The sequence below is a fragment of the Diceros bicornis genome, chromosome 26 (genome assembly GCF_020826845.1).
Source record: "Diceros bicornis minor isolate mBicDic1 chromosome 26, mDicBic1.mat.cur, whole genome shotgun sequence".
NCBI classification, from domain to species: Eukaryota; Metazoa; Chordata; class Mammalia; order Perissodactyla; family Rhinocerotidae; genus Diceros; species Diceros bicornis.
The window spans coordinates 17,068,327-17,088,599 of NC_080765.1; the positions used below are offsets into that span (position 1 = coordinate 17,068,327).

Consider the following 20,273-nt stretch of genomic DNA (forward strand, 5'->3'; position numbering starts at 1 on the left):
AATTTCAGTTGGTCTATATGATCATGCTTGATGCCCCCAAATATACCTGAAAGCTGATGGGTACATTCAAGCCAGGAGCATTTTCGGAATCTGTACTGCTCTTCTGCCTCTGTGCAGTCTGAGTCCCTCAACGTGTCTCTCTCAAAGTTTCTTTTTCTTTAGGGTGGGTCCCGTAATGCGGGTTGGCAGCCCACTTTGCTGATCTTGGAAGGAAAGCATTTTCCAATACAAGTCAGTTTTTATCTTCTTTCACCATGAGGACTGACTGGCTGTTTTAATAAATAATTCATTCCTAGAACTCTCTCCACAGGAGTCTGTAGGTTCCCTCAGTGATAGTCACTGACCTGCCAGGGTACTGCTATTTGTCTGTAGAATAGAGATTGTTGGAGGTGCTGTGTCTAAACAGGCAGTACAGATAGGGACTCTGGAATCCCCATTATAAGTCTATGGCAAACACTGCACGAGGCCTGCCAGCATGGCGAGGTATGCTACAATGAGCCTCGGCTGTCTGCACCCTCACTCCTCAGAGCAGCTAGCGGTCAGGGCCAAATGACTAAGCCTCTTTGAATTTGCGAGAGAAAAGCCTGATTGTGTCTGTGTGGATTGTGGATAGTGAGGGCTCCCTTGCAGGGCCGTCAGGAGTATTGACTGAGATCATGGATGTAGGAGGCCTGGCACTTAGCCACAGTCAATAAATGTTAGTTCCTTACCCTCATCTGGAGACAGAGAGAACAGAAGTGTTTAAGTATTTTTTTGCCAAGGCGTCTCCCACAAATATTCCCCTCCCTACTGTCTAGTGCCAATATTTATAGGAATTAATTTTCTTTATCCTTCCCTTCTTCCTCTTGCCCACTCATCTCCCTTCCATTCCTCTCTAAAATGACATCAAACTTATTCAGGATAGATTTTTTCCTTTATAGAAAGTTCTAAAACTTTGAAACTTGTATTCTAGTATATATTTGGAATAAATGCGTTCCTGTTGTATTTGTTAAAATACAATTAGAAGCATAGATTTGACAAAGATGAAGCCTATTAACTCATTAGCTACGTGTTATATAGTTTATGATTATGGATTCCTTTCAGATGCACCTTAGATTAGTACATATAATATGTAATATATATAACACATAGTTTTATTTATACATATTTAATTATTTTCTATTTTGTCATAGCTTGAGTGCTTACTTATGTATTAGGTACTGTGATATATGCTTTAAAATATTTGCTATATTCATTAGGTTAGTGTTTCTCATACTACTTGATATTAAGAATCATGTAGAAGTGCTTGTGAAAAAATACATATTCCCTAACCCACCCCAGACCTACTACATGTGGGTATTAGAATCCAAATCTTAAATTTTCAAATCTGGCTCCATGTTGAAATAACCCAGAACTGGAACACTTAAAAAAAAATACTGAAGCTCAACCGCAGACCGTTTAAATCAGCATATTTGCAGGGTGGGCCTGGGCGTTATTTCTTTAAGCTCCTCTGGTGACTCTAAATGTGCCACAAGGGTTGAGATTTAACAGTCTACCTAGGTGTTTCTCCTTATCTGAAACTGAAACTAGAAAATGAACTGGCTCAGTTCATTTAATCCTTACAATAACCTTGTGAGGCATTATCCCTATTTTCAGGTGAGAAATTAGAGGTTTGGAGAGGCTTGAGGTACTAATATCAAGAATGAGAGGGCCGGCCTGGTGGCTTAGCGGTTAAGTGCGCGCGCTCCGCTACTGGCGGCCCAGGTTCGGATCCCGGGCACACACCGACGCACTGCTTCTTTGGCCGTGCTGAGGCCGCCTCCCACATACAGCAACTAGAAAGATGTGCAAGTACAACATACAACTATCTACTGGGGCTTTGGGGAAGGAAAAAAAAAAAAAAGGAGGAGGATTGGCAATAGATGTTAGCTCAGAGCCGGTCTTCCTCAGCAAAAAAGAGGAGGATTAGCACGGATGTTAGATCAGGGCTGATCTCCCCCCCACACACACACACACAAAGAATGAGAGTCGCTTGCTCTTTTAAATCTTATAATCAAACGGTGTACATAGTATTACCATCTACTTGGGGATATGCAGGCCTTTTTATTTGATGGTTACAATCTACGTATGAAATGTTGGTTTTGACATGAAATTAAATTGCTCAACACTATGCCTTGGAAGCAAGTATTTGTGTGCAAAGTCTTTTTGAATTTAGACACCTGCAGATAGACATTATGAGTTCATTTTGTTAAGCTCAGTAGAAAAGAGAATGAGCTTGACACTTGGGGTTTATTACTGGCGTATAAACCTGGGTGGGCTTTGAGTCAATTAGAGGGCAGAAGCAATTTAACATTCTGCCATTTTTAGAGGTTTTGTGGTAAAACACTTCAGTGTTTATTTTATGAACTGTGACTTCTCAGTCGTGCATTCTTTTTGAATACATCCAATTTCCCGTCCTTTCCACCTCTTGTTTTCAAGGGACTTTGTTGCAGGTGCTATTATTACAGGAGTGGTTATTCTTTCTCTGTAGAAATGATGACAAGGTGGAGCAAATCTGCCTCAAACTATAAATATGAACCACACTCACATTTTATTTTATTTTATTCATTTTGAGGGGAATCAAACCATTTTATTGAGGAGTTTTGAAGGAGGGTTGAAGTGCTGTGAGGACACTGAGATCTGATGTCCTCAGTCCAGCTGGGATCTCCCTAGCGTCACAGTTGCCAAAAAAAAAAAGCCACACTCACATTTTAAAAACTACTCCTTTGGGCCGGCCCGGTGGTGTAGTGGTTAAGTTCACACACTCCACTTCAGCGGCCTGGGGTTTACAGGTTCGGATCCCAGGCGCGGACCTCTGTACTGCTTATCAAGCTGTGCTATGGCAGGCATCCCACATATAAAGTGGAGGAAGATGGGCACGGATATTAGCCCAGGGCCAGTCTTCCTCAGCAAAAAGAGGAGGATTGGCAACAGATGTTAGGTCAGGGCTAATCTTCCCTACCAAAACAAAACAAAACAAAACAAAACAAAACAACACTCATTGTAATTCTAAGAGCTCCCCAGGAGGAAACTGTGTCTAGCCCTCTGAGTGGACTACGTGTGTGGGAAAGCTGCTTTTCAAAATGAGCCCGTTTTCCTGTATTTTGAGCAAGTTGATTAAAGGTGCCTGGTTCTGTGGATTGAGATTATTAATTTCATTTTTATAGTTTAGAGAACCATGCTTGTGCATGTATGGGTGTATTTATTTGTTCAACAAATACTTTTTGAACTTCTACCGTCTGTCAGGCACTGTCCTAAGTATTGGAGTGACAATATCCGAACCAAATAGACAAAAATCTCTGCTCTCATGGAGCTTACATTCTAAGAGAGAATATAGGAAAAAAGTAAATACATAAGTCTTTAAATATTTTGGAAGGTGCAATTTAGAAAAAGAAAGCATGTAAGGAGGAAAACCTCTTTACCATAGTTGGGGAATAGTGAAATTTTTAATAAGGTGGTCAGGGAAGACCTCACCGTAGTGACTTTTAAGCAAACAGTTGCTGGAAGTAAGCGAATAAGCCATGCAGAGATCTGAAGGAGCACATTTCAGACAGAAAGCACCTCCAGTATCACATCTCTGGAGTGGGTGAGGCTTAGCTAGGACACCTGAGCTCTATAGGATGTGTCTACTACCTACCCATAGGAGTTTTCTCTGTAATGTGGATTTGTTAATGAACAAAAATTCAACCAAGGAAATTTAAAGATCTAGTTGGCTTCATTCAGCGATTCATGAATCGGGCAGCATCTCATCTAGTAAATAGAAAGGTACTCCAACGAGTTGTACAAAATGGAAGATATTTATAGGCAGAGACAAAAAATTTATTAGCAAAAGAAGAGAAAGGATTGTTTCAAGCAAGGTCACCTTTCTTTGGGGGAATGGTGGCAGGGGTCTTATCAGACAGATTACCTTACTAGTATTGATCAGGAATTTCCAGACTGATTGGTTTAAGGTCACAATCCTAGGAGAGGCTGAAACTGCAATTAAGTCTTGGTTTCTATTTTGGGGGCAAGTGACTCCTCCTTGGGCCTGTTGTTTCTTTTTTTTTTTTAACAATTATTCCCCCCCTTTTGATCAGACTCTTAGCCTAACTAAGATATGTCATCAAAATTTAAGGTGTTTGTGCCACTCAGCTACCGCTCTATAGTTCTCCTGGTTTTTACTGATCCTCTATGTGACATTCATAGGTCACAGCTTCAGGTCCAGAATCGTTAAGTCGGTCATTCTCTTTGTTCCTTTTTTGATGTTTTAGTTCTAGGGAGATTGTTTGCCTGTTGTCAGCACTTGCAGAGCTTTTGGGAGGATACAATGCACCAGTGAGATTATTGTGATAACTATAATCAGGATAATTTCCAATGTTTGGATTGTACTTCAGAGCCATAGTCCCCAAGACCCAAACCAAAGAAATACTTCATTGAGGGAGTCACCCTTTTAAGCCAAGTGGCTTGCTCAATGATCTTATGTAACTGAGTTTCAGCCTCCCCAGCAGTATCAATCCAGATATAGCAGGTGGTGTTGGCCACAGCACAGAAACCTCCTTGCTCAGCTAAAAGATAATCAAGGGCTATCTTATTAGCAAGAACAGTTTTGACCAGAGAGTTTAAGGATCTTTGCTGGGCAGCTCATGTCTTAGCATCAGAATCTGCAGTGTCCTCAAGAGTTAAGGAGAGGTTTCTGATCATAGTCTCATTTGTTTTACTCCTAACCAGGGAATGGATTTATCCACAGGGATTGCTGCGTTTTTCTGTGTAAGACAGAGGTCAGTCAGGTTTTTAGCACATACAGAAAGAGAATCGCCTAGCCTGAAATAGAGTCATCCTAAATGCCATGCAAAGATGGGTGCTGCTGGTGAGATCTCTTAGTGAGATTTGATCTAGATAATCCTGGGAATGTGGGAATGAAGAGACTTCTAAGGGGAGTTGATTGTAGTTTGCAATGGCATTGGGAATAGAAGAGAAATTGGTCACAGGGAGGACCAGGGAGTCTCTCTCATCGTGAATAGATCAGAATCTTCGATGATAAATCCAACAATCTGAAAGGTTACCCCCCTTAGCTGTGGCCTGGGAAATACGGATGAGGGCATTATCTTTCCAGGCCAATGCGGGTGTAAAGGAAAGGAAAAGAAGAAAAAAGGGTTTCATGTTTAGTTAAAGTATGAAGTCTTGATTTGTCATCTTGGGCAGAAGCAGTCTACCTCGATGTCAGCTTCTCTTCCTCATCACTTTGGTTCGAAAGTCTCCAGCATTTGTAGAGGACCAGATGTCAGGTGGACGCTTCTTCAGCTGTGAGAGTTATATCCAAGGTTCAATGCCTTTTAGTTTTGTAGCAGTGTCAGTGGTCAGGAGTACTTGGTAAGGTCCCCTCCAGTGGGGCTTGAGGGCTGTCTTCCTCTGATGATGCTTCCAGAATATCCAGTCACCAGGCTCTAGACTCTGACCAACAGGATCCCTTGAATTGTTAAATCTTCTTTAACCTGTTGATGATAGGCTTGAGCATAAGATATTAGAGACTTACAGTACCTGGTCATACTAGCATGAGGAAACAAGGGATCACCAGAAGGTTGTATACTAATAGACATTGGTCTACTGGTGACTGTCTCGTGTGGAGTGGGTTTATGTTTCCCAAAGAGGGTACTATGAACAGTCCACAAGATCAGAGACAATGCCTAACGCCAGGGGAATCCAATGGTTTAAAAACTTGAAGTTTGAGGATCCCATTAGTTTTCTCCACCTTGCCTGGTGATTGAAGGTGATAGGGACAGTGATAATTCCAAGAAGTTTGCAAGGGTTTTGTTAAGGCTCGTATGATTTACCCAGTGAAGTGGGTGCCTTGATCACTGGAGATTGTGGAAGGTATACCCCAAGTGGGAAACACATTTTATAACAGTCTCTTTGCCATTGTGAGGGCATCGGCCTTGCAGCAGGGGAAAGCCTCAACTTGACTGGAAAACATACATACAATAACAAGAACATCTTGATAACCCATACTAAGGGGGGGTTGAATGAAGTCCAACTTCAGGTGTTCAGAGGGTCCAGAGGGAGGAGTTTTGAGGCCTCTGGGGACAAAAATAGTTTTTCCAGGGTTATGGACCGGACAGGTCACACGTTGCAGGTAAACTGTTTTTGCAATTTTATAGAAGTCTCCCCATCAATGTCTGTTCATAATTTGAGTCATCTTAAATCACCATGGTGGGTGAAAGATTGCAACAATGGAAAAATGGGGATTGCCAGGGAGCCAGGAAGAACCAAGCAGCTGTCTTGGGTTTCTCATAGCCCTGACTCTTCCTTTAATTTATAGCCATTGTTTGCCCATCTTAATTTCTCTGATTCAGGAGCAGACTGTTGCCATGTTACAAGGACATCAGGATGGTAAAAGTCTGGCAGTAAGGGGTCATTTTTTTGCAGAAGCAGAATGGACTTCATCCACAAGTGCCACAATTTTTATAGATTCATGCCTTTGCGTGAAAGTCAGCTGGGGCATTTTCCTAATACTCAGGTTCAGTCCATTTAGTGTAAGCCTCAATTTTGATAACAGCAATTTCAGAAGGTAAGAGAATAGCAGTAGGAAGATCATTTACTTGTTGCCCATTTTTGATTGGGGTCCCGGAGGATGTAAGAAAACTCCTTTGTTTCTATAACGTCTCGAAATCACGGACGACCCCAAAGGCATACTGGCTGTCAGCATAAATATTAACAGTTTATCCTTCTGATAACTGGAATGCTTGGGTAAGAGCATGGAGCTCTGCTTGTTGGGCTGTTTTAGCTTGTGGGAGGTTTTCCCTTTTGAGTAGCTCTTGTTGGGTGGTAATAGCATAACCAGCTTGGACATTCCCTGTTTCATTTCTACAGTATGACCTATCAACAAACAAGATTAGATCAGGATTTAAGGAGTGTCTCGTAAATCAAGACTTGGTGTCACAGAATGGAATATTATTACCTTGCAGTCATGGGGCTCACCTTTGTCAGGTAGAGGTAGTAATGTAGCAAGATTAAGAATGTCACAATGTTTAAGAGGTAGATTAGGTAGTCAAAACAGAAGGATCTCATAGGAAGTTCGTATGCTTGTAGAGAAATGTTGAGTCAATCCAGAGTTAAGAAGACTTTGGACCTCAGTGTGTGAGGTTTGCAAATAAACGTCATTTTCTAGGATCAAATCTGCTGAGGCTTCCACTAATTTTGTAGCTGCAGGTATAATCTTAAAACGGCTGGGCTAGGCATGAGCAACTGAATCAAGTTTATGCTATAATAGGCAACAGGCCTATGTTTATTACTGTGTTCTTACATGAGCATTCCCAGGGCTTGATTATCCCTTTCATGCACAAACAGAGTAAAGAGTTCTGAATAGTCAGGTAGCCTTAAGGCAGGCGATTCTTGTAGCGCTTGTTTTAGTCTTATAAAAGCCTGTTGATATTTATCTTCCCAAGGAAGGGGTTCAGGGACTGAAATTTTAGAAAGTTCACAGAGCGAGGAAGCTAATAGAGAAAAATTAGGAACCCATAGTCTGCAGTAACCATCAAATCTAGAACTCTATGAAGCTGTTGCTTGGTTGTGGATCTAAGAAGTTCCTGGATTAGCTTAGTTCTTTTTGTAGACAGCTGAATTCCTTCAGCGCTCAGATTATGACCTAGGTAATGAACAGTGTCTAACTGTTCTAACTACAGAGATAACTGTAATTTTTCATTAGAGACTTTGTGTCCTTTTTCAGCTAACTATTGCAGCAAATAAATGGAATCTTTTATGGACCCCTCTTTGCTAACTGAGCATGGCAAGAGGTCATCTACATATTGTAAAATTTCCTGGGGAACTGGAGGGTGCTTAAATCTTGGTGATGTAGTTGGGAGAAATAAGAAGGAAACTCAGTGAACCCTTGAGGCATAACTGTCCATGCATTTTGTTGATTGTTCCAAGTAAAGGCAAATAGATATTGGCTGTTGGGGTCTACAGAGATGCTAACAAAGACTGAACAGCGGTCTACAACAGTAAACTATTCGGAGTCTGGTGGAACTTGGGACAAAGAGTGTGCAGGTTTGGAACAGCTGGGCAACGAGGAATAACTACCTTGTTAATAGGTCTTAAGTCCTGGACAGATCACGATCCTTGTCCATTAAATTTCTGAACTGGGGAGATCGGCATGTTGCAGGGGCTGTACAGGGAATGGTTTAGCCCCTGGACAATTAGATCCTCTACTATGCTTGCAAGGCCTTTTATGGCTTTAATGGATATTGAGGTAGTTTAGGGAGAGTTTTAGTTATATCTATCTGAATCTTTATAAGTTCCGCACTTTTTATTCTTCTAATGTCAGTATTAGAAGTGGCCTACAGGGCCGGCCCCGTGGCTTGGCGGTTAAGTGTGTGCGCTCTGATGCTGGCGGCCTGGGTTCGGATCCCGGGCGCGCACTGACGCACTGCTTCTCTGGCCACGCTGGGGCCGTGTCCCACATACAGCAACTGGAAGAATGTGCAACTGTGACGTACAGCTATCTACTGGGGCTTTGGGGGAAAAATAAATAAATAAATAAATAAAATTATAAAAAAAAAAAAGTGGCCTAGAGATTCCTTCAATTAAATTAGGAGACTTCTGTTGAAATTTGTCATCTTCCATGTCAAGGACAGACTATAAGGAACATAAAAGATCAGGTTCAGGTTGGCCAGGAAATTCTAAGGTGAGATCTCCACTGGAGGCAAAACATACTAGCCCTTTTAATTTAGAAAGGAGATCTCTGCCTAATGGATTTGTTGTCTTAAGAGGGTTGGGTTTAAAGTAAAAAGTGTAGCTCTGGTATCAACTAGAATTTGACAAGGTTTCCCATTAATTTTAATTTTAGTTTCTCCTTGGCTATTTAAGGGAATTACTGGTAATAGTTTACTGGAGAACCCCTCAGAGTCCTGTCAACTGTGGGAGGGGCCCATTGGTGGCTCTCCTTTGGAGGTAGATATGAGGACATTCGAGAAGAATTTGCATAGGACCTTTGAGGACAGTCTCTTTTTCAGTGTCCCACTTGATTACAGTTGAGACATCAGTCTTTGAACTAGTGTTTTTTTGATGATGGACTGCTAGAAGGCTGCGGAGTGGGAGGCCCAGGTTATTTTGGGTCTCTGGCCTTGGAGCTGTTGTAGCTGTAAAGCTAAGCTTGGCCGATTTTTGTTTGCAATCTTGGTCCGGGATTCTTTCAAAATGCTTAGCTATAGTCATGAGTTCTGTCAGGCTGGTGGCCTTTCATCCTGTTTTCTGCCTCTTTATCAGTCCTCTAATCTCAGAAGATAATCCATTTACAAAGAGGGCACCTAGAGCAGGCTGGGTGACTTTATTTATTGTATGGAAGCCTGAATGCCATAGAAAGAGGGCTTCCAAGAGGACTTTAAAATCTGCTACAGATTCATCTTTCTTTTGTTTGCATGTTTGTATAGCAGACCAATCAATACAGGCAGGAAAGACTTTAGGAATGGCTTGTAAAAGTTCAGGTGCTATTTCACGAGCCTTTTCTGGTTCAGGATCTTGATATCATCCTCGAGGTTTTTTTCCTGCATCCATTTTTGGGCTTTCTCAGGTCCTACCAACTTGTGTACAAGCTGATAAAGATCTGGCATCTCGGGGTCATGGGCCCTGGTAATGACTCTAAATTCTTTCAAGAACTTTTGGGGTTCCTCTCTAGGTTTAGGAAATTCTTTAAGTATAACCCTTAGTTCAGTCTTTGACCAAGGGGTGAAGGATACCTGAGGAGGTTTGTCTGCAACCTCGGGTAGTTTTATTTTAAAAGGTAACTGTCCAACTGTCCTTCAGAATGCAAAGGCAATTCAGAGAATTCAGAGAATTAAGAAAACATGAGTACTCAGGTGAAAAAAGATAGGGAGGAGCAGTAGGAGTCACATCCATCCTGTTGTCTTTTGTTTTAGGTACCTCTTGTGTCTTTAATTTTTCATTAGCCTTTTGTAACAAGTCTTTTAAAGCTATTTTGAAATCTTGAAGCCCTTTGGAAGCATCTGCATACCAATTAAAATAGGCATACCATTCTGTTTATTCAAATTGGGATCCCTTGCTCTCAAATGCACTTCTTAAATGAGCAATCTTGTCTAATTGAAACATTCCCCATAATGGCCATTGTGATTCTAGGTTGTTTTTAGTAATATTTTGCCATCTTGCTAGATGTCTGCAACTTCCGGAACTATAGTTCTTACACATAAAATTAAGCAGATGTGTTGGAAGGTGGTGTGCTCAACTCTTTGGATACAAAGGATGCTATTTACGTAAAGTTTTGTTTGCCTGAGGCCTCTCATTGGACCCAGTCCAGCCTAATTCAGAGCTAGTTTGATCCCAAACCCCCAGTCCAATTTTAAAGGCAGACCCAGTCTGACTCCAGCCAGTAACCACTAACGATTACCATGGAACTTTGGCAGAAGCCTGGGAATTGCAATCTGAAAGGCTGAGGGCTTGGCTTTGGGCAGAGCCATCTACCAGCTCAAGCTGACCTGCCCTGTAAAGGAAAGCCAGTGAGATTGGAAGCTGAACACAAAGAGAGCAGAGCCCAGAATCTAGGGGAACTTACCAATGGTTCTCGGAAATAGCGAGAAAGACAGAGAACTCAAAGGATTCATGGGCACCACGCCTTTGTTTCTTGTTGTCCCCAAAGCTGCAGGAAGTCTCCTTCAGTCTTGCTGCTGCCACCAAATCAGTTAATGAACAGAAATTCAACCAAGTAAATGTAAAGATCTAATTGGCTTTATTCAATCAGTAATGAATCAGGCAGCATCCCATCTAGTAAATAGAAAGGCACTCCAAGGAGTTATACAAAATGGAAGGTATTTATACTCAGAAACTGGGTGGGACAAAAAAGTTATATTAGCAAAAGAAAAGAAAGGATTGTTTTAAGCAAGGTCACCTTTCTTTGGGCTAAGGGTGGCAGGGGTCTTATCAGGCAGATTACCTCGCTAGTATTGATCAGGAATTTCCAGACTGATCGGTTTAAGGTCACTATCCTAGGAGAGGCTGAAACTGCAATTAAGTCTTCCTTTGCTTTTCTGGGGGCAAGTGACTCCACCTTGGGCATGTTGCTCCTTTAACAGATTTACAGTCTCACAAATTAGGATAAAGGTTGTACCAAATTATAATCTTTGATGGATTTGATTTTATCATTAGCACTTGAAGGAAAGGGGAAGGGACTGTTAAACTTCCTTAAAAATAACTGATTTCTGGGGCCGGCTTGGTGGCATAGTGGTTAAGTTCACGCACACTGCTTCAGTGGCCCCGGGTTCGCGGGTTCGGATCCCGGGCGCAGACCCACGCACCACTCGTCAAGCCGTGCTGTGGCAGCATCCCACATCCAAAGTGGAGGAAGATGGGCACAGATGTTAGCTCAGGGGTAATCTTCCTCAGCAAAAAGGGGAAGATTGACAATGGATGTTAGCTTAAGGCCAATCTTCCTCACAATGGATGTTAGCTTAGGGCCAATCTTCCTCACCAAAAAAAAACCAACCAAACAAACAAACAAAAACTCATTTCTGAACTCTAAACAGATAAAATTTCAGTGTCCCATAGTTTTTCCATTATTATTTTTTCACCCTGATGGGTAAGTGTGTGGAAATGGATGCTATCTGAATCAGAATACTTGGATTATAGGTCCAATTCTACTATAGTTCCACGTGGGACTTCAGGAAAAATGCTTAATTTGGTCATGCTTCTGATTCTGCTGTCATAAAATGAAGGTAATTTTTTTCCTACTGGTTAATTCATCAACAGTAAAGACCAGATAAAAAAGGGTATAATACATTAAATTCTGAAGGACTATGTGAATATGACTTATTTTTTTGCAAAATTTACTTCAAAAGAGTACAGAATGTTGGCCAGAAAAGAGTGTTTGAATTAACCTTTCTCCATTCTTCCCAGGTGTTTATTGAGAGCCTGCTATGTACAAAGCCCAATGGTGGCCACTTTAATTCCTTTCCTGGAGTAAGACATGTTTCATTAAACATGGCACTTTATATTGAAAAAGACCTGAAGTTTGCTTGTGTAAGTGGGCTTTGGGAAGGGTTGTAGCTTGTGAATTATTGTGAAGTGGTGCAAGAAGGGTTTTTTGAAATGAGGGGAGAGTTGTAACACCAGATGTACGTGGGAGTGGTTCAGTGCACACAGTGAACTGAGGTGGCTGGTAGATGTTTGAAGTGTGTGCATGTGTGTGTTTGTGCATTCCTACACAACTCAGTTCAGCTGGGTGCAGTTTTCTTAATTCACCTAGTATTTCTTGCATACAAAATTGTACACAAGCAAATGCAAAATTCACATTATGCTTAAATTGTTTCTACTATATCAATTACATTGGAACAAATTTGTTTTTTCAAAATAAGCTTTATGTTAGAACTCTCTGTACAAAGAAGCATAATTCAGTCTGGTATAATCAGGGAGCTACAAACAGAATAGAATGACTGGAGTATAATTTGAAAAGGGTGGAATGGCAGGAGTTAGAAGAGGGAGACAATGGTGGGATCAGAAGGAGCTTCATATCCTATGTCAGATTGTGCTGTCATCATGTATCTTTTACCTGTCCTCTATTCTGGTATTTAAATATTCTTTTAAAGAGCTAATTTAAGTCATTACAGATGAAATGTCAGTTGTGTACAGTTGTTCAGATTAAATTTAGTCACAAAACTGAAAGAACAGCAGTGGGACATCTAATCCTAGTGAACATTAGAAAATACCTTTGTGGGCCAGCCCCGTGGCTTAGCGGTTAAGTGTGTGCGCTCAGCTACTGGGGCCCGGGTTCGGATCCCGGGCGCGCACCGACGCACCGCTTCTCCAGCCATGCTGAGGCCGCGTCCCACATACAGCAACTAGAAGGATGTGCAACTATGAAGTATAACTATCTCCTGGGGCTTTGGGGAAAAAAAAAAAGGAGGAGGATTGGCAGTAGATGTTAGCTCAGAGCCAGTCTTCCTCAGCAAAAAGAGGAGGATTAGCATGGATGTTAGCTCAGGGCTGATCTTCCTCACACAAAAAAAAAAAAAAAAAAAAGAAAAAGAAAATACCTTTGTGATGGGGACTGGCCTGGTGGCACAAGTGGTTAAGTGCGCGTGCTCCACTGCGGCGGCCTGGGGTTCACTTGTTCGGATCCTGGGTGCGCACCGACGCACTGCTTATTGAGCTATGCTGTGGCGGCGTCCCATGTAAAGTAGAGGAAGATGGGCACGGATGTTAGCTCAGGGCCAGTTTTCCTCAGAAAAAAGAGAAGGATTGGCACCAGATGTTAGCTCAGGGCTGATCTTCCTCACAAAAAAAAGAAAATACCTTTGTGGTCTCTTATGTCAGAGTGGAATGTTTGCCTTATTTAGCCAGAAGGGTAGTGTGGGGATTGTTTGGAATGAAGAGACAGAAGAGAGAAGTAATTCAACTCTGTGTTCTCCCTTCATCTTTTTATTTGAACAGAGAGACGTGTCTTTCCATCATTCAGTCAAATTACTGAACACAAACAGGAGCAAAATAATAAGAGCAGATGACTAAGAGAGTCCCATCTGCCCCATTTCCAACCTTTCTCTCTTCAACCTCGTTTCTACCCGGATTAGCAGATGGCACCGGTTCTTGGCCAGTGTCTCTAGTTACCTGATTACAAGAGGTTGTTCTTTTGCCTGCCTACTTTAAAACAACAACAAAAAAATTGGTCATGGCTGACTGTGTGCCCACTGGCCAGGGCACTGATTCCTGAGGACTAGACAGAAGTTTGGCATTCAACCCAGCCTTCTGTATTGCATTAGGATAGTCTGCCTGACAACAGCAAGCTGGGTTGTTTTAAGCTTGAACTTTTAGATACTGGAAGGGTTGGTTCAGTGCTGGCTAGAAAAAGAGCTACTACTAACAAATCTCAAAAACCTTAAAAAAAAAAAAAAAGCAGACGCTCTTGTAAGTTTTGTTCTGAGAATGGTGGTTACTGCCAATGGTGGGTGGTATAGTGCTGGATGACACAGAATGCGAGATTCATTAGTTCCAATTTTGCATTTGACCTCTCTGTAGAAGAAAATGAGCTTCTAACTAAACAGAGGAGAATGAGATTTGACAGATGAGATAGAAGTTCAAGATGGAAGAACAGGTTGTAAGGGAACACCTGCCTACTTGCAGAGAATGGACTCAAGGCTCTTGTTGCAGATGGATTATGGACTCATTGTCATCTTTGAGGCAATGTGTTTTGGTTTTAATGTAAACAATATAAATAAATTCTGTAACCTTTCATTTGGGTCCTGGCCAGTATTTCTGAACAAGTGATATAATAAGTAAGCATTGAGAAAAGAGTACAGTGCTTATAGAAAACCAGTGTTAATTCACTGATTCCTTTTTGTAGCAAAACTGCTGGGAGAGTAACTCAGAAGCATGTCATAGACACAATTAATTTGGACTTCAGCAAGATTTTTGGCCTGGTCTCCATGATTCTTTTGTGAACAAGTAGACAAATACAGGTCACATTCATTATATGAATCTATAATCAAGATTCATAATTAATTTTATAACTATTTCCAAGGTCACTGGTTAAGAAAAAGTGTTTCACTCTGGATGTAACTATCTAGGATCATTTCACAAATGTTTATCCTTGGCTCTATCTTATTCAAATTTTGTCCTTGACTAGGATGAAGGTGATGAAGGTGATGAAGGTATGGTTTCAAATGATGCAAAAATAGGAGGGATCAGAAATATAGTGGGTGGGAAAGACAGGACACACTTGGATTTTGACTCTCTGGCCAGTGTCCAGTATAAGATTTACTGGGCCTAAAGGTGAATTTACTTTCAAAAACCCAACTGTGAAAATAGAGAATTGAGAGAGAAGAGACTTAGTGAGTTTTAGCTGACACATTCTGTGAGTCAGCAGTGTGCATTTGGCTAGCAATAAAGCTAATGGTATTTTTGAGTTCCTTTATAAAAATCTAGAATGAAATAGTTGGTATGTGACTACTTAGTGTGTTTTGGGGGAGGAGGGGATAGAAAAATTGAAGACAATATTTACCCAGAGTCACAGATCTTGTTAATGTTCATATTCTGCACATTTCGGCTGATTTGTAAATCACTCTTAATCTTTAAGTTCAAAAGATCCAAATAGCTATGAAAACTCAATGAATTTAAAAGCTACTTTGAGAAAGGGAGAGTAAAACTGTACTCAAAAAGGGATTTTCAGATAATGGTTTAAAGACAATCAGTTTGTCTGATGTTAATTACAAAAAAACAATCAGCAGTTGTAAAAAAAAGTCATTAGAAGATGCATGAAAAACTTGATAGTTCCGTGAAAGTTTAAGGAAACTGACAGAACAACTTTCAAGGAGTAAGGCATGAAGTTTGCATATTTTATCATATTGTGAATTTGAAAATTCATTTCCATATGTGTTTTTTCCCCACTATATGTGTAATAGACCATAAACCATCAGAGATTCAGAATTTATAAATGGCATCTTTCCTGTTCAATAAAAGATAATAAACTAATTAAAGGGAAACTAGAAAAGGTGTCAAGGTTAAGGAGATATAAAATTGATCAGCAAGGCAGATCAGGAAGGATTTCTGACTATATCATGCTTCATTAGTGGAAATAGCAAGGAGGATCTAGAACGAGACTCATGAGTCTGAGGTTTTGGCAGACTTAGATGCACAATCTTTTAATACTGATTTTTGGAAACTGCTCCTCATTACCCACTTAGAACATCTTATTCTGATTTGAAGCATAGGTTCCTTCTAGTTCTAAAATTCATCTGGTACTTGGAGATAGTCATTCTCATTCATTACTTTCATCTTATAATACCGGGCCTTAATGCTTAGATACTTTATAAAGCGTTTGGATTTAATTTAGTTCACTAAGATTTTTATACTCGTAACAGCCTTCCCATAGGTCTGTAATACCCTGGAGGTAAGGATCATATTTTGTCGCTTCATTTCTTCAGGGCATGGCACACTGCATGGCATGTAGTAGGCACCTAATAAATATTTATGAATAAGATTTGAGATACATACACCATAGTCTAGGTGTTCAGATCAAAATCCTCATTGTACACAGCAAAAAAATTGCGTCTTTGATTCATGTGACCTAGCATTTCAGAGCAGAAAGAGACCTTAGAAAAGAACACATACAACTCTTTCATTTGAAAAAGAGGAAGATGAGCCCCACCGCTGAAAAGTGCTTCCTGGAATTTAACAGGGGAGCTGATGTCTGAGCCTGGAAATTAACACATTGTCTCTCACTCGGATGATTTGGAGAAGGTAATGTAGAGGGAGGGTTGAATCAGCAGCTTCGGAGTGGATGTCCATGTTTTCCTGCTCTAGCATGCCTTCAGGGTCTAGAGCACAGGATTTAGAGCACATCACTCTTTAGTAATTACCATTGCTTATTCGCCAGTGAGCACAAATTCACATTTTTACTTTTATCATTAGTTGAAGATGTAGGCTCTGTTTAAAATGTAGGCGCTACGTTGTCCAGCGCAGACACCGTTTAATGGAACAGTTTTGCAGCCAGCCTACTTGCTGTACATGCTTTGGTGATGACACATTAATGTGACCCCTGGCCAACCTTTGAGTTTTTGACTTCATCTTTTCATTGAGTTACTTCATGTGGTGCTATTTCATATTAATGTTTGGTGTCTTGTTTACCCAAGTAGCTAAACTAAAGTTTATATAGCTTTTTTTTTTTGACTGATAAGGTCAATCTTACATGAAAATTAAGTTTTGTTAGATGGCTCTGAATTAAAGCATGGTGTTGAAATGGGTACCAAGCTGATTTTTTTTACTTGCAGAGAATCCCAGTAGATAATGTGTCAGGATGCTTTCAACCTTGAGTATCAGAAAACCTGACCTGAACTTGCTTAACCAATAAGGAAATTTACTGGCTCATGTAACCGGATGTTCAGAGGTGGGGAGGGCCTCAGGGTGGCTTGATTTAGTGACTTAATGGAGTATCTGTCTTCAGAAATCCAGTTTTTTTCTCATGTGTTTGCATTCATAGTATCAGCATCATCCCTAAGCTGTTTGTGAATGGCTACCAGTAGCAGTTGGGGCTACATGCTTTGCTCACAGCTAATTGCAAAAACGTAGGAGTGTGCATGGGGAAACTAAAAGCAAGCTGACTTCTCCCCCAGACAGAGAGTGAAAATCCTCCCCTTCTGTCTCTCTGGACCAATTTAGGGCATGAGTGTAAAAACTTTCATCTTGGATTGGAATGTCCTGATTGGTGTAGGCCTGAGTTCCTGACCAGTTGCTGGCATGGAGGATGAGAGGACTCCAATGGGCTTAATCAGGCCTAGAGCTGGAGTCAGTTCCTTAAGCAAGCAGCATGGCCCCTACACAGTAGGAGAAGGGCAGAATGAATGATGGGGAGTCAACCTCAGTTTGACTTTGAGTGGCTCTTCTAATACTGCACACCAATAGCCATAGTTAGCTAAAATTTCCTATCAACACAGTATGGGTTTTCTTTGTTATGAGTATTACTCCAGGATGTCAATATGAGAAAGGTATAACAAATGCATCAGTTATATATTACTCTTTTCTAACCATTGCTTATGTTTGTTTCAAGTTCAGTAAGTCAAGGAACATTTATGAAGGAAGGAATATAGAGTGATTGATCATAAGATACTTTCCTCGGGGGAACCTGGGATCTGGTGGACAAAGCAGAAAAGAAACAATTGCCAAATAAGAGCCATTCACGGTGTGTAATTCACGGATACTAGTAAAAACTCAAAGTTGGGTTTGTGGAGGAGACGGAGCCTCCCTAATGTCCTCCAGCACCACTAGAATTGCTGCTTTTCTTTTCACACTGAGATAAGTGCAGTATTTTGATAATAACTTCACACAGCATTATTTATAATCTTTTAAAAATCATTGCAACTGAAAAAATTTCATTAAAGCTCTGAGCTAGCCAAGATTCAGCCCTGATCCTTAAAGGAAGTTTGAGGGGGAGGGGGGACAGGTAGCGAGAGTGTATTTGTGTGTGTGTGTTTGAGGGAGAAGGAGAGAGAGATCTGGGTGCTAAGAAGGGTGAAGTTGACTATAATATAAGGCAAGATGATGTGAAAACCTAGGGGGACAAATCTGAGTTGGATGAATGACAAAAGTTATCATGAAGCAGATGAATGCATTGTCTTCAAGGGCAAATAGAATTTGGACAGGTCAAAATGAGGGCATCCCCAAAATAGGCAATAGTTTGTATCAAGACTTTAGTCAATTTGGAGGATGTACAGGACACAGGAAGAGGAAGGATCCAGGTGTGTCTGTCAGCGCTGATTGGGGTTACAGCATGCTAAACCCAGGATAAAATTGATACACATTTTGGTAGGCAATAGAGAGCCATTTTAAAAAAAAGGAATTTGGGACTTGATCTATACAATGCACTGAAACAATAGTCTACATTTATTTTACTTTATTTCTTGTAAACTAGACTTTGAATAAGTGTTGTTCATCTGTTTGGTCCTTACCTGTGTATCCTAGTAGTACATCTTAGAATTCAGATGCCAGTTTGATAGTTGATGTACTTTGCTGCCTGTTTGTTGTATTTGAAGAAAGTTCTGTTAAAAGTCAAAAAAGTAGTGTTAAAATATAGAAAGTAACAGAATATAGGGCAACCCTCCACACTTCTTGTTCCCTTGTGAACATAGATATAATTATCAGGTTTACCTGCTTATATTTTAAGTTGGGGGTGGGGGTGGGGGCGGAACGGGCATCATGTTCCATGAGCCAGTTAATTATTAAGGTTAACTACATCACAATCTTTATGCACTTGGAGGCAGACCAGGATGCTGGTCTTGTCCTCAATTCACTTTTTTGCTGGTATTTACTGGCTGTGTTGACCACATAAACCATTTATGTCTCTCATCCTTGGTTTTATTCTTTGTAAAATGGTGGTGATTGTTCTCTCTCTGCCCACCAAACATAACTTTTATAAGGCTCAAGTAAGGGAATGTGCGTGGTAGCAATGTGTAAATTGTAGAGGATAGTAAACAGCTGTACACATATTGTTAAAAATAAACGTAAAGTGAATTCTTTTGTACTTCCATTTCTGTCTTTAATTTCAGATTGCTATGCATTCATTCATTATTCAAAAATTTATTGAATATCTATTGTGATCCAAACTCCATTCTCGATGCTAGGGATGTAGCAATGAATACATCAGCCTAAAATCTCTGCCCTTGTAGAATTCAGATTCTCGTAGGGGAAGAGAGACAATGCAGAATTGAACAAATAAGATACAAATCATGTCTGGTGCTATCATGAGCAGTGGAGAGTAATAAAGCAGGTAAAGAGAATAGTGAGTGCTGAGGTGTGTGTCTAGGGGTGCTGCTATTTAAAGTAAGGTGTTCAGAAAAGGCTTCACCGATCAGGTAACACTGAACATTGAATTAGCATTGAGACCTGGAAGGACAGAAGGAGTGTACCATGAGACTATCAAGGAGCAGGGCATTGTAGGCAGAGGGAACAGCAAGTGCAGAGGCCCTGAGGCAGAAGAAAGCTTTAAAGGGGAGGCAAGCATGGCTAGAGGTCAGTGAGGGAGGGAGTAAGCAGTAGAAGTCAGAAAGAAAGAAGTGAAGGGCCAGACCACGTAGAGCATCGTAGGCCACCGTAAAGACTTTGGGGTGGAAAGCTGTGGGAGGGGTTTGGTTAGGGAAATCATGTGCTTTATTTACATTTAGAAATGATCACTGTGGCTGCTGTGTGGAGCATAGGAACCATGGTGGAAGCACAGAGACTGGTTAGGCAGCTAATGCAGTAAACATCCAGGGAAGAAATGATAGGAGCTTAGACCAGGGAGTAGTGGTAGAGGTGGTGAGAAATGAGGGGATTCTGCATTTGGCTTTTAGAACTGACAGGTTAGGTATGGAAAGTGAGAGAAATAGACTATTAATCATTTACACTTTTGTTATAGTAGAAACTGGAAGAGCCATTAGTGAATAATATCTAACGTCTATTGAGTATGTATCACATACTAGATATTGTTTTAAACACTTAAAATATCATTTTAGTTAATTCTCATATAAACCTTATGATGTTATCCTGTATTATAGATGACAAAACTGAGGCATACAGGGGCTGCCCCCTGCACCATGGCATAGTGGTTAAGTTTGGCACATTCCGCTTTGGCAGCCCAGATTCGTGGGTTTGGATCCTGGGCACGGACTTGTCACCCACGCTGTGGCGGAGACCCACATATAAAGTAGAGGGAGATTGGCACAGATGTTAGCCTAGGGCTAATCTTCCTCAGCAAAAAAACAAAAAACAGAGGGACAGAGAAATGAAGTAAGTTTCCCAAGATTACACTA

The 20,273-nt window shown here is 40.8% G+C and overlaps 1 protein-coding gene across 6 annotated transcripts in view; it reads left to right on the top strand.

Annotated features, from left to right (window-relative positions):
* Nucleotides 1–20,273, top strand: part of AUTS2 (activator of transcription and developmental regulator AUTS2) — a 1,110,481-nt gene that overhangs the window by 366,769 nt on the left and 723,439 nt on the right. The gene's annotated exons all lie outside the window — the stretch shown is intronic.